Raw genomic sequence first — 18,421 nt, forward strand, 5'->3', positions numbered from 1 at the left:
TGCTTGATAAGAATGAAAGAACATTGTGAGAACATGTAAAGTCTATAGGCCTTCATTCTCAGCTTGGAGTGCCTTAACAGACCCCTCATGAGCATTCTTACTTCCCTATTCTGCTAGGAGTTAGATATAGTCCCCTAAGGGATTATACATGACTGGGGTATATCAAAGATCGACCCCACAGCTGGACAAATAAATAGTTATTTGAGGACTTTTTCCTGTAGGATCACATTTCCACCTATGCCGTATCTAGAGAGTAGATAGGTAGGGCTTGTATGCATAGAAAGGATGATAGCTAAAATATGAATTCTTTATTTTGTCCATGGATATATCCTAAATGCTTAGAACATCTCTGTGTTAAATGAATGGCTCTATTCATATGATGAGATGGATAGCCTACCAAGACCAGCACAGTTTCTAATGCATAGGTGCTTCTTAACAGTAGTTGCTTTCCTAGAACAATGCTCTTGTATCTTTCAGGTCATGGCTCCTTTGCCCCTCATCTTAGCCTTTTCCCACTAAAAAATCAATGAAAGGGTGACTCTACCCCCTTTCCTTCCTTCCTTCCTTCCTTCCTTCCTTCCTTCCTTCCTTCCTTCCTCCCTCCCTCCCTCCCTCCCTCCCTCCCTCTCTCTCTCTCTCTCTCTCTCTCTTTCTTTCTTTCTTTCTTTCTTTCTTTCTTTCTTTCTTTCTTTCTTTCTTTTCTTTCTTTCTTTCTTTCTTTCTTTCTTTCTTTCTTTCTTCTTTCTTTCTTTTAAAAATATTTTATTTATTTATTTATTTATTTATTTATTTATTTATTTATTTATTTATGAGAGACACACAGAGAGAGGCAGAGATATAGGCAGAGGGAGAAGCAAACTCCTTGCAGGGAGCCTGATGAAGGACTTGATCCCAGGAACCTGGGATCACACCCTGAACCGAAGGCAGATGCTCAACCACTGAGCCGGTCAGGTACCCACCCCTTCTTTTCTTCTTTTCTAACTGATAGCATTCCTGCTCTCTGTCTTAACGTAGTTGCCCCAATCCCTGCATATATACCCAACCCAAAAGGGAACCACCTTTATAGTTTTACAATGAAGAAAGGGGGAAAAAAAAACCCCACAACTCTATCAGGATACTTGCCCCTGTGAAGTCTGAGTGTTCTCTTCTGTGTGCTCTTATCCTTCATTGCATTTCTAAAGGTGCTTAGGGAACAGAGATGCTACTTATGGAGTGTTTTATAGGGTAGAAGAAGTGAAAAATCTTTATTTCTAAGGAATAATACTTGGCTTAGTATCAGTCACGTTGATATGTCATGTATATATCCCATGCTGGTACAGAATTCAGGAACAGGAAAGAAGAGAGAAATTATAAACTGGGAGAAAATATTTGTAACATGTATATCATCTGAGAAGTAAAATATCCACAATATGTAAAGAGCTCCTATAAATCAATATCATAGTAAAGATTACAGGGTAAAAACAGACAAAGGTTATTTTATTGGTCACTTCCTAGCAGGAAATAATGGCTTACTCAAAGATTTCAGTTAAGAAGTTTAATGAAGGGACTGTATACAGAGATAATACCAGAATTGAGGACAAAAGTAATGGTACTAGCAAGATTAGGAAGCCATTACCACTCCTAGCTCTGGAGGCATAAGGGGAAGGAAAGGTTTTTTGAAGCTTGGAGAGAGCTGGGGTTTCCTGCAGGTTCTGGGTCCTGGATCTGAGCCTGAGCAGACATGCAAGGCAGGGCATAGAAAGGTAAAGAAAGGGTCTGTGGTGGGGCTGGAGGAACAAAGAATAAGCAGGATAGTCATAAACAGAAACCCACAGTTTAAATATAAATTATGTAATAAATATTTAATTTATTTAAAACTCAACCTTGTTAATGAGCAGTGAAATATAATTTTAACAATAAGATACTATTTTCTCACATCAGACTGGGAAAATTGAAATAAAGTATTTAATTTAGTTGGTGAGGATGGAAAGAAGTCAGAACTCTCATAAATTATTGGTGGCATAAATTGATAGTTGTTTTGGAAAGTAATTTGGCAGTAATTATCCATGTAAAAAATACTCTGACCAAGCTACCCAACTTCTAGAAGCAGCTTACCCCCTGAGAGTGTATTAAATTGTTGTGTTCAGAAGGAGACCCCATCCCTGCCCCACTCCATTCCTGGAGACTATAGTCTCTGAGGGAGGATAGCCATTTCTCACTCATTGTTCACAGCTTGTGTCTCAAAGATGTAGTTTAGCAAATATTTATGGAGTGTCTACTTTGTGCTAAGTTCTTTACCAGGCACTCAGGATAGAAAGGGAATACACACGGCTCCTCTCTTGGAGGGCTTATGATCAAGTAGATAAGAAGGTTACATAAACAGATAATTTGAATAGGAAGTGCTAAAAGGGGACACCTGGTTGGCTCTGTGGTTGAGCATCTGCCTTCAGCTCAGGGTGTGATCCAGAGTCCTGGGATCAAGTCCCATATCGGGCTCCCCTTGAGGAGCTTATTTCTTCCTCTTCCTATGTCTCTGCATCTCTCTCTGTGAATAAATAAATAAATAAAATCTTTAAAAAAATAAAGTGCTAAAAGAGGAAACAGACATATTCACAGAATAATATCAAAACAAAGAGGTGGAAGAGTGTTACTTACATGGAATATGTCCTCAGAGAAGTTACACATTTCTATTGAGTTTTGAGAGACAAGCAAGATTTACCCAGGTGAATAAGGGATCAAAGGCACTCCAAAACGAGGGGAGAGCATGAACAAGGCATAAAAGCAGGAAACAGAAGAGTATGTTGGAGAGACAGAAAGTCAGCTTAGTACAGACTAAGATGGAGTAATAGGGGTCAGACTTACCCTCCCACCTTTAAGAAACAAAACACCAGACAAAATATATAAAGCGTGGTTTTCAGAACACCAGATATCAGGTCATGGACAGTGATCTCTGAGAGATGGAAACAAATGAGGCTTGTTTTAAGATTTCCTCAGCTTACTGCTTAGAGTCAGGCACCAGGCTGTAGTGCAGGGACAGGGAGCCCAACTGGAGCCCAGCCGACTCTGAGATGAGGACACAGTGCTAAGAATCCTAGGAGACCAAGCCCAATTTCACTGGAAATTACAAAACACTGCTGAAAGAAATTAAAAGGGATTGGATAAATGGACAGGTATGCTTTGTTTATGTGTTGGAAGACTCTGTGTTTTTTAGATATTAATTCTCCCCAGATTAATCCATAGATTCAGTGCAATCCCTCCAAAATACCTGCAAATAGAGATCCCAATAGAAAACAACAAGTTGATTCTAAAATTCACAAAAGTGAAGTCATAACAACTTTGAAAAAGAAGAAAGTTGGAGACCTGGCACTGCTTGACGTACCTATAATATACCTATAATACTCCCTACACAATAAAGACTTACTATATAACCATAATAATCAAGACAGCGTGGTATCTGGCATTAACACAGACATTGGAACAGAATAGAGAGGTTGGAAATAAACTATATGTATTTAGGACTGATTTTTGACAAAGGTGTAAAGGCAATTGAGTGGAGAAAGGATAGTATTTCAGTGGTGCTAGGACAGAATGGATCATAAGCCTAGATTTAATATTTAAAACTACACAACTTGCAGAAGAAAACATAGAAGAAAATCTCTGTGACTTTGGGTTATAAAAAGATTTCTTAGATACAGTACCAAAAGGACAACCCATAAAAGGAAAAAAAAAAAGATAAATTAGGCTTTATCAAAATTAAAACCTTTTTTTTTAGAACCCACTGTAAGAGAATGAAAAGTAAAGACATAGATTGGGAAAAATATTTGCAAATTTTTATATCTCATAAAGAACTTCTATTCAGAATACCTATAGAATTCTCAAAATTCAACAATAAAAAAACAAACAATGCCTCCTACCACCCCCTCAAAGTGGACAAAAGATTTGAAAAGAATTTAAATTTGAATTTATTGAAGCAGATTTATGGATGACAAGCACATGAAAAGATGTTCAATCTTAACAGTTATTAGGGAGTTGCAAAATAAAACCATAATGAGATATCTATTAGAATGTTTGAAATAAGAGAAGACTGACCATATCAAATATGGGTGAATGTGTGAAGGAAATAGAACTTAAACATTGTTGGTAGGAATTTAGTACAACCACTTTAGAAAACAATTTGATAATTTCTTAAAAAGTTAGACATATACCTACCATGTGATCCAGCTATTCCACTTCTAGGATAAGAGAAAAGAAAGCATATGTCATTATAAGGTGTTTTCAGGTGCTATGATAGTCTTTAAATTCTTTACTCTTTTTTGTTCTTTCCAATTTTTACCAGAAAAGTGGTGGATGGCTGCAATGAGCATAGCATGTCTTTCTGACTTTTCTGGTTTGGGAGGAATGTGGAGAATAGGTAGACTAAATTAATTTGCTCATTCATTTAAGAAATGCTGTGTGCCCATTTTGCTACCTGCTGGTTGGGAATACAGGCAGGTAAAGGGAAAATTATGACAGTCTAGTAGGTGTGGAGACCATGGGAGTGGAGAGCACCAGGCATGAACATAGCAGGGCTATTAGACCTCAGCAGGACAGGGAAGTAACAGGCAAGTAGGAATCAGCCAGTGACAGAGAAGAGGATAGTCAGGCAAAGTCCTAATGGGGAATGCACAGGTGCCATTTTGGATTTCAACCTGGAATTCAACCTGAGGGCTCTAAGGGGTTGTTAAAGGGTTGGAAGTGGGGAAAGCCACTATCTTATGTGTGCTTAGAAAGAACACACCGCCTCAGGGTGACAAGGGTAGAAAGGAGACAAGGCTTGGGGAAGTGAGCGTAGTTAGGAGGTAGGCAATGAGGGTAATTTAGGCAGAAGGTGATGGTATCCACATGAGGGAATGGCTGTGGGATGGTGAGAGGTGGCTGGGTTGGAGAGACAGAGGTCTTGGCTACTATAAGGCAGTTGGAGGGGAGGGAGAAATTCATGAAGACACCCATTTGGGATGGGAGTTATGAGGGCAGATTATGGGTTCAGTTCTAGCATGGTGTGATGATATCCAGTAGGACACATGATAAATAGTTTGAGTCATAAGAGAAAGAGAACATTGTTGAAGATGAATGTTTAGGAATTAGTAAATCTTCACTGTACCATAGGCAAGGAAATTGACTGGAAATTGACAAGTTTTTTTTTTAATTTTTTAAAAATTTTTTAATTTATTTATGATAGACACACAGTGAGAGAGACAGGCAGAGACACAGGCAGAGGAAGAAGCAGGCTCCGTGCACCAGGAGCCTGACGTGGGATTCGATCCTGGGTCTCCAGGATCACGCCCTGGGCCAAAGGCAGGCGCTAAACCGCTGCGCCACCCAGGGATCCCGAAATTGACAAGTTTTAAACGACCAGTATACTGTTCTCTTTGGAAATCAATGCTGAATATCTAGTGTAAGGGCTTTAGCCATGCAGGAAGCAATGACTTTCTGTGAAAGGCCCAAGAAAGAGTTATAGTGGTAGTCTCTGAAGAACAGCTCATCCCATCTATTGTTTAGATACTCTATTTGAACGGTATGGGAGGGAGGGATTGGAGAAGGATTTTTTTTTTCCTTTAAAAGTTTTAATGGCCAGGAAATGGTATAGAATAACTGCCAAGTCACATAAATTAACTTTTTTGTTCAGTTTGTGATCCTGGAAAGAACACTCAAACAGCCAATGCAAATTGCATGGGAATTTCATCAGTGGTCGTCTGGGCATGTGACTGAGCGTGGGCCATGGACCAATCTTTACATGGTCCAGAAAAAAAGGCGGCTGCCATGTTTGGCAGGCTTCAGCTCTCCCTCTATCTCAGGGTTCGGCTCTGGTCTTGGTCTTGAGTGATAGGGATTCTCCGGTAAAGGCTGATCTGTTTTCACTTTGGTGACCTTGGACAGCTCTCCCAGGTCAGGTGGTACCCAGCCCGGTTTGTCCAGCACATACTCAGCTGGCAGGTATTGACTTCTGACAAATGATGTTGACAAACTAATAGAGGATCGCGGGGGTGAGGCTGATAATGTGTCAGGCAGTCACAAAAAGAAACATACAAACAAGACCACCAAAACAAAAGAAGCTTTAACAAACTCAAGAAAAAGCTGCTTTTTATTCATTAATTTTGTCAGCTGTTTCTGTATGTTTGCAACCAAGAAGTAGCAAATGTGAAAAATTTAAGAAAATGTTATATAATTAAAGCAGATCAAGGGGAAAAAACTATCCATTGAGATAAAAAAAAAAAGTTCCACTCAGAGGCACATCTTCCATGCATTTGTGTCAAAATAAACCAAGATGTGGGTAGCACTATCTATGCCACTGAACGGTGTAAGTCCATCTTCTTAGCTTCTTCCTGACCATGGCTGCAGAAAGCCAAGTTCATACTCCATGCTATTTGATGCTAGAGTGGAGAGGGAGAGACCCATTAATCTCACATGTAGAACATCTGCTGTCCTTATGATGGGGGTAGCTGGGAGCACACCTCCTAAGCCCCCACAGATATAGGAGGTCTGCATGGGGCTGAGCTGATGGCTGAAACCAAAGAAGTCCCAAACCTGTTGTCAAAGCAGCTGCACGAGCCATAAATTGCTTGCAGAAGCAGACCCAGTGGCTTTCTAAGGGGAGAGAGTGAAACGGGAGCAGCTATGATTGAGATAGATTTCTCTTTGGTTTTCTTATCCAGCTCAGAGCTACAGAATTCCAGGTTCCTTCTTGGAGACAAAAAAATCCATAGGCTGTATTTTCCTATAGATTCCCTAAGTCAGGCTTGTTTTCACCATCACCCTGGTGAGTAGTTCCACCACTGGGCTGATTACCATTTCCAAGAGAGCATTGAAGAGCCTTCTCATTGTGAGGTCAATAACAGAGCATCCCTTCTCTGGGCCCTGCAGGGGCTCCTTATCATATTGATCTTTATGATGTCATACATATGTTTTTACAAATGAAGAAGAGCAATCCTGTAAATTTATCTCTACTTCATTTTCTTCCCTGGCAGATTACAAATAAAGATCTTGGCCATCCAAGTGGGGTCTCATACCTATCTCTATGAGGGCCACACATCATACATAAGTTGTGTGTTTTTATGTAAGGTGTGTATGTGTGTGTGTGTGTGTGTGTGTGTGTGTGTGTGTGTGTGTTGAGGAGGGATGGCTTATTCATACGTTTTAATTTTATTTTTATTTTTTCACATTAACATTAAACTAAGAATAGTTTATTAATCCTCTCGTGAAAAAATCTGCACAATCACCACAGATAAAGCCACTGCAGAATCTTTACTCCTTCTGTTTCCAATCTCCAGCTCACTTCTTTTTACCAGCACCAACATTGGCTTTTGCAGTCCCCCTGACTTTCTTCATTCTATTCTTGCATTCCTTTCACTGTTTTCTTGACATCTTTTTCTTCTCATTTAGGTCATGTCTTGCAAGTCTATGTTTGGGTTCATTTTTTTTTTTTTGCATAATCCAAGGAATCATAAATCATGCCAAAGCCAGTTGTCTTGCCATCACCAAAATGGGTTCTGAATCCAAATGCAAATATGACATCTGGTCTGGTCTTATACATTTTGGCTAGTTTTTCCCAAATTTCTATCTTAGGTACTGTCACTTTTCCAGGATGAAGAATATCAATAACCATCTGTTTCTGCTGAAGTAGTCAGTTGGTCATGAACTTCCTGATTCGGGTAGTTACTGTGTCATTCATGATGGCAGCCGAACTTCAAGAAGCTGGAGAAGAAAGAAGCCATACATTTGAATTTTAATGAGTGTTTTAGTTTATTTCCTGTTACTGAAGAGTTTTAAAGAAAGGAGACATATAGAAACTCGCACTGGTCATGAAAACTATAAGGGCAGCAATCTTGCATCTTATATAATTCCCTGGCTCCTTTTCCTTCTGTCCTTCCTTCCTTCTTTCCTACCTTCCTCCAACAAGCTACTAAGTAGTCCCCATGTGCCTATTATAATCCTAGGTGCTGTGGATATTGAAATGAATTAGGAGACTTTCCTATCCTTGAAGAATTGTCTACACTTGTGTATTGAGAGCATTCCCTAAATCCAGAAGGAGGCTTATTTTGTGTGTCAATGACCAATAACCAGCTGCCTATTACATTGGTGCTGCTGCCAATCCACCCTCTTGGACCTGTATTTGGAGTTCTTTCCCAGTTGAGCTAATTGTTTTGAGGTGATCCGTCCGTACTCTAGCATCCGGTTACTGGTGACTAAGGACACTCTTCTCCCCTGTGACTGGCCACAGCTGGAGGCACAATCTGTGGTTATGGAGGTAGGAAAATGAACTGGAATACAACCTTGGGAACTTGAAATTAATTAGGACAACGCCTGAACACAGTGTGATGGCCCTTGTTGAGAATCAATTTCTTTCTCTCCTGCATCATCTATTTGTGCCATACAAGTGTGCTCCAAGATCACCACTAGCAACAGCAAAAACCTGTCATAGAGGCATCTCCATGTGTATACACCTAATCTCAGTTGGTCCACTTGAGACCCCCTGAGCGCCAACCCTATTCCCCCACGTGGTCCCATTTCTGCTCCAACAAGATGAAAGAGACTATCATGAACCAGGAGAAACTCGCCAAACCGGAAGCACAAGTGTGCATTGGTGGGAAAGGAACTGCTCGCCGATAGAAGAAGGTGATTCATAGAACAGCTACAGCAGATGATAAAAAAAACCTTCAGTTTTCCTTAAAGAAGTTAGGGGTAAACAATATCTCTAGTATTGAAGAAGTGAATATGTTCACAAACCAAGGAACAGTGATCCACTTTAACAACCCTAAAGTTCAGGCATCGCTGGCAGCGAACACTTTCACCATTACAGGGCAGGCTGGGACAAAGCAGTGGACAGAAATCTACCCGGTATCTTAAACCAGCTTGGTGCAGACAGTTTGACTAGTTCAAGAAGACTGGCTGAAGCTCTGCCTAAACAATCTATGGATGGAAAAGCACCACTTGCTACCGGAGAGGATGATGATGACGAAGTTCCAGATCTTGTGGAGAATTTTGATGAAGCTTCCAAGAATGAAGGAAACTGAAGTGAGTCAACTTCTGAAGAAGATAAAACTTAAAGAAGTTACTGGGAGCTCCTATTTTATATTATGACTGCTTTATAAAATTTTGTTCATGGATCTGATAAAATCTAGATCTCTAATATTTTTAAGCCCAAGCCTCTTGGACACTGAAACTCTTTTCAGTTTTTGCTTATACACAATTCATTCTTTGCAGCTAATTAAGCTGAAGAAGCCTGGGAATAAAATTTGAAACAAGATTAATAAAGTTCTTTGCCTAGGAAAAAAAACCTCCAGAACCTGTCATAGCAAAACTTCTTGAAAAAGATGTCTTTTGCCTCCTTCCCATGTTTTTACCTCTTATTCTCTTCTCTTCTTAGCGGTTGGACTTTTTTCCTCTCTGCAGTGAAACTCTTGCAAGGTCACTAATGATATTTACCCTGCCAAATTCAACTATTGCTTTCTAGATCCCATTCTGGCTTCTCTGCAGCCACCATTCACTTGCTTACTCACTGCCTCTTCTCAGTTACTATGTCAGCTCTTTCTTTTTTGCTTGGTCTAAAAATATTAGAGTACCCTGCTGACCCCTAACTCTTCTCTAGTTGTAATATCTCTCTCTTTTTTTAAAAAAGTTTTATTTATTTATTAGAGAGAGAGCATGAGTGTTGAGGTGGGGTAGGGGGGAGGAGCAGAGTGAGAGGGAGAAGCAGGCTCCCCTCTGAGCAGGGAGCCCAATGCAGGGCTTGATCCCAGGAGCTCAAGATCATAACCTAAGCCAAAGGCAGACATTTAATTGGCAGAGCCACCCAGGTGCCCCTGTAGTAATCTCTCTTGGGGGTAAGTAATCCTGTATAGCCCTGTGCCTTGACCAGTATTCATCTATACAGATGACCCCAGATTTACCTCTCTCCAACTTTCTACCTCATATATCCCACTTCCCACTTGACTTGTCCATTTGGATGTCAAAGAAGTATCTCAGATTTAACATGGCCAAATTGTAACTCTTAACACTCTATTTTATATTTTTCCCTTTCTCTTCTCCACCTCGGGAGATAACATTCAGTAGTTTAGGCCCCAAATCCAGGTTGGTGTCATCTTTGCTTTATCTTTTTCTTCTCTCTTCACTTCTGGTCTGTCAGCAAGCCTTCCCAAATATATTCTATATCTGTCTCTTGTGCATCACCACTTTATTCCAATCCATCAGTAAGTCTTATCTGGGCTACGACCACTCTTTCCTCCCTTTGATCAATTTGTAACTAATTAGCCATGAGATTTTGCAAAACACTAATCAGAATGTTTTATTTTATGGTTTAGGCCCCTCTAATAGAGTTACATTTTATTTAAAATAAAATCTTAAAGCCTTACCATGATCTCTTCTATAGCTTATGCAAACCCCACCAGCTTCTCTTACGTCAACCGCTATCACTTCTCTCAATGCTCTATTCTCCAGCTACACTGACTTCCCTTCTGTTTTTTAGACGTTCCTGTTCATGTCCACTTCAGGCCCTCTGCAGTTGTTCCTTCATGTGGAATCCTCTTCCCCCATGGCCATCTCCTTCTGGATGTTTTGGTCTCTGCTGATATATCATTGCCTCAGAATATTCCCTGGATATCTAAAGCTGCTAGACAACCTTGTAACCCCCATTACATCATCTTGTTTTATTTTAATTTTAATTTTTAAGTAATCTCAACACCCAGTGTGGAGCTTAAAGTGGAGCTTGAGCTCATGACCTTGAGATCAAGACCTGAGCTGAGATCAAGAGTCTGATGCTTAACCAACTGAGCCACTCAGGCTCCCCACCTTGTTTTATTTTTTATTACTCAGGTTTCTCAAGTTCTGAAGTTATTTATTTATTTATTTATTTATTTATTTATTTATTTATTTATTTTTACTTCTCCTGTCTTCCTCCAAAAGAATGTAACCTTCATGGGAATAGAGACATTGTCTCATTTAATTCCCTATCTCCAGTGCCTACAATGGTCCGTGGTGCATACTGGGTGCTCATAAGTCATTTCTCTGCTCATTATGTTTTACTTCTTTTCATTTTAAGGTAAGTCAAGGTCTTGTGCATTTGAAGACCTACAAGATCCTATACAATTTGCCACCCCGCCCTGTTCCCCAACCACCAATGCCCTGAGCTCATCTTTCTTACTCTACTCTGGTCTCATTGGTCTGCTCACTAAATATTGAACAGTGACACCTGGGTGGTGCAGTCAGTTGAGCATCTGACTCTTGCACCTGACTTGGCTCAGGTTGAGGGTCCTGAGATTGAGCCCTGCCTTGGGTTCTGTGCTGAGGGCAGAGCCTGCTTGAGATTCTCTTTCCCTCTCCCCCTGCCCCTCCCACTGTGCACATTCTCTCTCTGAAATCAGTCAATCAATCAACCAATCACTCTTAAACATTGAACAGACACACACACACACACACACACAAAACAAAACAAAACAAAACAAAACAAAAAAAACAAAAAACATTGAACAGACCAAGCAGATGCTCTAGGGGATTTAAACTTGCTGTTCCTCTGATGGGAGTTCTCTCACCTGAGCCATCTGTAGGCTTGCTCTTCATCTTTCATGTCTTCATCTGGGGACTTCCTTCCCTTTCCTATCACAAATTTTAGCTCCTACCCTGGCATTTCCTTTCTTCCTTCCTTAATTTTCCTCCTTGGCACTTAACACAATCTAACTTGGTATATATTGTTCTCACTGTCCTTGTTTATTTTCACTCTCTCCAGCTAGACTGCAGTTTCTAGGAGGGTTAAGGTTTTTTGTCTGTTTTGTTCACTATTATATCCAATGCTTGGGTAGTGCTTGGTATACAGTCATTCTCAAATGGCAAACATTCGTTGAGTGGATGAAAAAAGGAAGAGCCTGGTAGGTTCCATTACAAATTCTGGACTTTATTGGGAAGCCATTGAATGATTTTAAGGAGATGAATGTCAGATTTCTATTGAAAGAAGATTGCTTTGGAGATCTGTGACAGATGGGGAGAGTAAATATGGTAATTAGGTGACAGGGTAGAAGGAACTTGCAGTAGTTTGGGGGACAGATATTCATAGCCTGGATTAGGGCTGTGGCAGAGGGGATGGAGAAAGGGGGTGAATCTGAGACAGTCAAGAGGCTGAATGTATAAGAACTGGTGAGTGATTAGAAATGGGAAGCTGAGCTGCATCAAGAAACAATCTAAGGTTTCTAGAGTGAGTACCTGTGTGAATGGTTGTTCTATTCCTGGAAACAGAAAACCCTAGAGAAGGAAGAGACTTCAGGCAGAAGATCAAGGGCTCAAAGTATCTGGACTCGCTGAGTTTCGCATGCCTGGGAGATAGAGGAGTGGAAATACTGTGTTGGCAGTTGGATATTCAGGTCAGGAGCTCAGAATAGTTGAGTCATCGGCACATAGATAGTACATGAAGCCATGGCCGTAGGTTATAAACAAAAACCAGTATCAGGTTGCGCCTGTGAGACCAAAAATTCATCGAACGTTTTTATGGTTCTAGCATTTATGGTTGTTTTTCTCTGAGAAGATTTGTTTGCTATGTCACTCCTATACTGAGTGTCAGAGTACTCTTAATCTCCAACCGGAGCCTTAAACTTTCTGTTGAGTCCTACCTGTGACCCTCCCACCAGGGTTAGTCTGGACATTAGTGCAACTCTGTAGTCTCTTCACTGCACTCTGTTTTCGGATTTCCCTGCTGCATCACTTCTGAGTTTTCTCCACCAACCAACCTGGCTGTGAAGAAGATACACGGGGATGGTGATAGTCATCTAACCCAGCTGCAAGTTGGAGCAACTTTTTCTCAAAGCTTTTGGAGCTGTGCTTGGACCACAGTCATTTGATGTTATGTGGAGGCAGAGGACACACAACTAAGAAATGAAGAGCACAAGGCTAATGGAAATGCCTTAAATTGAACACAGATTTTGCTATTGCTCCATAAACATCTTTGACATTATCGTATCTTTGTTTCATTCTGAATTAATGGTGATAGGAAACTATGCATTTGCTTTAGGCTTTTTTATCCTTTTTCTTTTTAAAATATATTTTTTAATGATGTATTTACTGTAAAAAGTTCAGTATAGAAGGGTATAAGTGAGAAATACAAGTCCTGTTTCCTCCTCTCCACCTTTTTTCTTTTTTAACTGGTTCAATTGGTTGTCTTGTTAAATTATGTTTTAAATTCAAATTTGGTTGTGTTCAACAGCTTAGCATGATTCACTCTGGTTCCACTCAGGTTTCTTTGTAGCAGCTGTTTGCCATGAATGAATATCTTGCTTGTGCTGGGGTCTTCTATGTGGCTTCTCTAGGCAGCTTTTGACTGAAAAGCACCTGGGAGTACAATCAGATCTTAATTCTTGGGCAGGAGGTGGTGTGCTCTGAGAACAGGCAGCTGCCTCCCTTTGGGAGGAGTGGGAGCAGGTGGGGGCAAGAGGGCCACATGCCACCAAATCCCTTGCAAATTTTCCCCCTTCCTCAGCAGAGGCTGCCAATAGGGCTGAATACCATAGGGAGATTTTTTCCACTGTGAACAACTGTCCCAGGACAGCAAGCTGGGATCATGTTTCAGGAATCTTGTGTTGCCCTTGAGAAGCCATGCGGATGGCTGTCAAGTGTGTTGGGGATAAGAAGGCTCCAAAAAGAAGTGATGAGTCATGAGGCACTGGGGTGAAAGGGGGTCTTTTGGTGGGGTTGGGGGCAGAGTGCAGTCAGATACCTCCAACTTCTACTTCAACTTTTTGTGAAAGTGAATTATCAAAATGGTAATGACTCACACTTTAAAAAATTAATTATTTGTTTCATCTAATTTTTTCCTTTCCTTGAAACTTTTTTATTTCAATTTAGTTTCCAGTCAAGTTTGAAAGATATGAAATTTATTTAAATTTGAATTATGAAATATATCATAAATGTAATTTCATAAATATGAAATAATTAGGAAATATTTCATAAGTTCAATTATGAAATCTATTTATATTTAATAGTTTATTAAAATTAACTGGACACATAATAATATCACTGTGCTCATTTTCTTTCTAATTGCTCTTTGGCTTTGAACTATATCATTAATCCCTTCATTCCTAGGACCATCCATCCCTTTTTAAAAAATTACACACATTATGCATGAATACATCTTATAAAATTTTCCAATAACACCAGTTCTTTGCATTTGAGGGCACTTTACAGTTTGCAAAGTGTATCACAATTATTTTCTAATCTGATCTTCAAAAGAAAAAAGTCACCTTTATCTGGTAGATGAAGATTCTGAAAGGCAGAGAGATTGAGAGATTTGCCTATGTTCATGCTGAAGTAGGAGTCAAAACAAGATCTTCTGTGTTCTCTATAGTAGCTTCTCTGCCTTTATGCGTACAGAGTGGATCAGATCCCAAGAGGGTCATTTCTCTGGTTTTGGATATCCTTGATTATGTTTTTGTTTGATATTTATTTATTTATTTATTTATTTATTTATTTATTTATTTATTTTTAGAGAGAGAGAGTGCACACGTGTGTGCGTGAGCATGCAGGGGGCAAGAGAGAGAGGAGGAGAGAGAATCTGAAGTGGACTCCATACCTAGCATAGAGCCTGACATGCAGCTCAGTCTCACAACCCTGAGATCAGAACCTGGGCTGAAATCAAGAGTTGGATACTTATCTGAGTTACCTAGGTGCCCCAGCCCTTGACTACCTTTTGCTTTACACCCCCCTGATGCCTTCCTCCCCTCTTCACCCCAGGCTCCTTTACCCTGCCACCCATCACCAGTGAAGATCTAGCCACACTGTTCCTCTTCTAGACCTAACCCCTGTCATTCGGATGCTCCATATCCTCCGGAAATGGCTCTTGCTAATGGGCTGCCTAGCAATGATGACTTTGCTAAGCTGCCTCAATTTCTTCCAGTGATGGAGAAGGACCATCTGAAGAGATACACTGGAGCCAGCACACCTTTTTTTTGACCACCTCTTTGTAGAAGCATACTTAGACACATGGGGTCTTCCCGGCTTAGAGTTCCATGAGAAGAGTCCTATTTGTAGGAAATAGTGGTGGCATTTCATTACCTACTTCTCAGAATGTCTGTAAGCTCTTGCATTTGTCCTATATGCCAGGACTTTTAAGATCAAATATCTCTGCTCCTAGCCCATCTCTTAAGCTCTTTGGTAAATAAAGGATGCACTAGTAATCAGAAGGGTAGACGTGGACCAGGCACCTAGTCCTGGAGATGATGAAACTCTACCAAACTATAGAAAAAGCAATTTCTGAAATCCCAACTGGTGTTTGTGGAATACGTTGCTTCTCTCAAATTAACATACTGGGGCTTTTTGCATTTAACTCTACATCAGATGAGATGAGAAAACATTCTCCTAGGTACTTACTCTCAACATTATACTGTGACACTACTTCATTTTGACACCAGATGTGCAGGTTTTCCCAACATTAAGCCATTCTGTTATACCAGCGGGGTGTCCTACAATTTAACTCAGTTCTAATACTATTTATCTGGAGACAGTATCAGATCCCACAGGTTAAGGCATCAGTCCCACAAGGCTGCTCCCACATTAGATGCCAATTGCAAATCCAGGTTATTACCTGTAGTTCTGACCAACTGGCTATAAATCAGAAGTTCCCGTGATCCCCTCTTCAGGCTCAATTAATTTGCTAGAGTGGCTCACAGAACTCAAGAGAAACATTTCACTTACTAGATTACCAATTCATTATAAAGGGACATAACTCAGAAGCAGTCAGATGGAAGAGGCGCATAGGGCAAGCATGTGGGAAGGAGCAGAGAGCTTCCATGTCCTCTCTGAGGGCACCTCTCCCCTACACCTCCACCAACTCAGAAACTACCTGAACTCTGTTTTTTGGGGGTCTTATGGATGCTTCATTGCTTAGGCATGACTGATTAAATCCTTGACTACTGTGATTGAATTCCATCCTCAGCCCCACTCCCATTCCTGGACATCAGGAGAGTGGGGCTGAGAGTTCCAACCCTCTAATCAGAAGATTGGTTCCCTTGGAAACCAGCCCCCATCCTTAGGAGTTTTTGAAAAATTATCTCATTAACATAATCAGATGTAATTGAAAGAGGTTTGTTATGAATATCAAATGACCTTTATTGCTCTTACTACTGTGGACATTCCAAGGATATTAGGAGCTCTGTGCCAGAAATGGGAAGAAAACCAAATATGTATTTCTTTTTCTTAAAAAAATTATTTATTTATTTTAGAGAGAGTCCATGAGTGGGCAGAGGGAGAGAGAGAATCCCAAGTGGACTCCACACTGAGTACAGAGGCTGACTCGGGGCTTGATCTCACCACCTTGAGATCATGACCTGAACTAAAACCAAGCCTCAGACGGTCAACCGACCAAACCACCCAGGCACCCCTCAAATATATGTTTCTTGTTACAAATCACAATATTACACCAGAAATTCCCGAGAATGTTCAGAAATCCTAGTTGCAGGCAAAATGATAGATCTGTGATGAAATTGTTGTGAGATACTGGAACATCTTAAGTAGGATTCCTTTCTGCAGGACTTCTCAGAGGCTTTAATAACTCAATCTACTTTGTAAGTCTTTATGAGAGGGGATAGTTCTTAGCATTTTCCAAACTTATTTGTCTGCAGAACTTGTTTTTTTATGGATTTATATGTGTATTTATATGTCTTTCTAAATTATTCAGATGTGCAAAATATACTTTCTAAGACTCCTTCAAATGAAAGAAGTTGCTCTAATGCTGCTCTGTGAGGTTGATTGGTGTGTAGATATTTTGGGCTAGACTGGGCACTGAGGTGCATGAAATTTCACATTTTGAATGCCTATCTTTTCCTGATAGGTATTTGCTCACAGCAGTCTGGTTCTGTGTTTATCTTCAAGGGTTCAATAGTGCCCCCCAGTGGGTCCAGTTAGATCCTGGCTTTTCTGTGCAATAGTCCTATGACCTTGGCAGTTTCTACAAAACAAAGTCTTCTAAAGTCCCAAAAAAGATAATACTGTTATCATACAGGATATCATTTAAACAATAATATGACACAATAATATGAGCTTGTTTTGGAACAATAATATTAAGCTAAACAAAATAAGAATAATTCACGATCTTACGGCTCAAAAATCAACTATTAATCTTTAGACATTCATATCCTTCTAGTCATCTTTATTTATATGTATACATAAAAATACATATCTCTCCTGCTCCTAAGTGAAAAAGTTTTTTTCTAGCTTGTGTGTGTGTGTGTGTATTCATTTAAACATCATTTTGAATATTTTTGGTCCTTTTAAAAGAGGCAGGAGGGGACACTTGAGTGGCTCAGTGGTTGAGCATCTGTCTTTGGCTCAGGGTGTGATCCTGGGGTCCTGGGATAGAGTCCCACATTGGGTTCCCCATGGGGAGCCTGCTTCTCTTTCTGCCTACGTCTCTGCCTCTCTCTGTCTTTCATGAATAAATAAATAAAAATCTTTAAACAATAAAGGAAGCAGGAGAAGAGAGAGGGTGAAGTATTGATGGAGTAACTCAGGAGCTAAGTAGCTTGCTATGTTTTATGGGTAATTGCATCAATGTCTTCCAAGAGAAACACACTTTATTTTTTTTTTAATTAATTAATTAATTAATTTAATTTTTTTTAAAATTTTTTATTGGTGTTCAATTTACTAACATACAGAATAACCCCCAGTGCCCGTCACCCATTCACTCCCACCCCCCGCCCTCCTCCCCTTCTACCACCCCTAGTTCGTTTCCCAGAGTTAGCAGTCTTTACGTTCTGTCTCCCTTTCTGATATTTCCCACACATTTCTTCTCCCTTCCCTTATATTCCCTTTCACTATTATTTATATTCCCCAAATGAATGAGAACATATAATGTTTGTCCTTCTCCGACTGACTTACTTCACTCAGCATAATACCCTCCAGTTCCATCCACATTGAAGCAAATGGTGGGTATTTGTCAGTTCTAATAGCTGAGGAATATTCCATTGTATACATAAACCACATCTTCTTTATCCATTCATCTTTCGTTGGACACCGAGGCTCCTTCCACAGTTTGGCTATCGTGGCCATTGCTGCTATAAACATCGGGATGCAGGTGTCCCAGCGGAGAAACACACTTTAATGGCACCCAAAGACAGCTTTCCTGGCTGTGTCAGTTTCCTGTGGCTGCTGTAGCAGTACCGCAAACCTAGGAACTTAAAACAATATGGATTTATTATCCTACAGCTCTGTGGCTCAGAAGTCCAAAATCAGTCTCATGGACCAAAGTCATGGTGTTCTTAGAGCCGGTCCCTTCTGGAGGTTCTGAGGGGATCATCTGTGTCCTTGTCTTTTTCAGCTTCTAAATGCCACCTGCATGCCTTGGCTCATGGCCCCTTTCTCAGGTCATGTCAACTTGGCTTCCATTGTCACTTCTCCTACTACTGACTCTGGTCCTCCTTCCCCTTCTATAAGG

General features: G+C 40.3%; 2 pseudogenes; one reads left to right on the plus strand and one right to left on the minus strand.

The window, feature by feature from the left end:
• Nucleotides 1-7,223: 7,223 nt before the first annotated feature.
• Nucleotides 7,224-7,687, minus strand: LOC144316859 (small ribosomal subunit protein eS24 pseudogene; annotated as a pseudogene).
• Nucleotides 7,688-8,496: 809 nt separating this feature from the next.
• On the plus strand, nt 8,497-9,256 carry LOC144316860 (transcription factor BTF3 pseudogene; annotated as a pseudogene).
• Nucleotides 9,257-18,421: the final 9,165 nt, after the last annotated feature.

This window comes from Canis aureus, chromosome 7, assembly GCF_053574225.1.
Source record: "Canis aureus isolate CA01 chromosome 7, VMU_Caureus_v.1.0, whole genome shotgun sequence".
In the NCBI taxonomy this organism is placed as follows: Eukaryota; Metazoa; Chordata; class Mammalia; order Carnivora; family Canidae; genus Canis; species Canis aureus.